This window comes from Alligator sinensis, unplaced genomic scaffold (assembly GCF_000455745.1).
Source record: "Alligator sinensis unplaced genomic scaffold, ASM45574v1 scaffold116_1, whole genome shotgun sequence".
NCBI lineage: Eukaryota > Metazoa > Chordata > Crocodylia > Alligatoridae > Alligator > Alligator sinensis.
The window spans coordinates 4,031,615-4,032,777 of NW_005841908.1; the positions used below are offsets into that span (position 1 = coordinate 4,031,615).

At 40.9% G+C, this 1,163-nt stretch overlaps 1 protein-coding gene across 1 annotated transcript in view; it reads left to right on the top strand.

Moving 5' to 3' along the window:
• The window catches only part of MED17 (mediator complex subunit 17), a 23,163-nt gene that overhangs the window by 6,837 nt on the left and 15,163 nt on the right, over positions 1-1,163 (top strand). The window lies entirely within an intron of this gene.

Consider the following 1,163-nt stretch of genomic DNA (forward strand, 5'->3'; position numbering starts at 1 on the left):
AAATCAAGTGAGATTGCTATTTCAATTTCAACTTTCTCTATTTATTTCATAAAATGTGCATCTTTGGGTAGGCATTTAGTAGATGCTCTGATTGCCCATTTAAGTTGTCTTGTTCTCTTGTTCTTTCTCCTGTTTTATAAGTTTTTTGGTTGCATGTACACTAAATCAAGTATCTTGTTTGTAGTTATTACAGTCACAAAAGTAGTTAAGCTGTAATATCTATGATTTTGTGGAAGAGGGGCAGAAAGGTGAGAGACTTGCATCTGGGAGCTTCTTGTATTCGAGTCACTACTTTCATAGATTTTATAGACATTAGGGCTGGAAGGGATGTTGGGAGATAGAGTTCAGCCCCCTGCCCCAGGGGCAGGAAGTCAGCTGGGGTCAAAGGATCCCAGCAAGACAAACATCCAAATGTCTCTTAAAGGAGTCCAGAGTAGGTGCTTGCACCACCTCTGGCAGCAGTCTGTTCCAGGCCTTGGGGGCTCAGACAGTAAAGAAGTTCTTCCTTATGTCCAGCCTGAAACGGTCTTGGAGGAGTTTGTGACCGTTTGACCTTGTCGTCCCTTGGGGCGCTCTGGTGAACAGGTGTTCCCCCAGATCCTGATGTACACCCCTTATATACTTGTAGGCAGCCACCAGATCCCTCCTGAGCCTGCACTTTTCCAGACTGAAGAGTCCCATAACTTTGATTCTGTTTCAAGTCAAATTTAGACAGACGACATCAATTCCTACTGCCTTTGAAGCACTCAGAATTGCTTAAGAAATCACTAAGATCGAGTATTGAATAGTGGATGCTTATAAGTTGGCAGCACAACCTTTGTTGTTTTGGTCTCTTGCTGTTCATTAAAGGCAGGAACTGATGAAGTAGTAGTTTTTTTTAAATGTACTATGTAGCAAGCTGCACAGAGTAAAGGTGAAGTTAGTGATTGTGTTAATAAATATTGACTTCATGAGTTATTCAAAAGCTCTATTCTAAATTGGAATTTATTTGATCCAGCAGGTACAGTGTTCAATAGTAAGTACCTTATATCCAACCTCACTAAGTGACTTGCACCATTTTAAAGGTCTGCATTAGCCAGCTTGTACAGTTAAAGGTGTTGATTTTGCTCTGTAAGTTCCTGAGTGGTTTGAGTCTTGGTTATTTCAAGAGAACAACTTTCCCT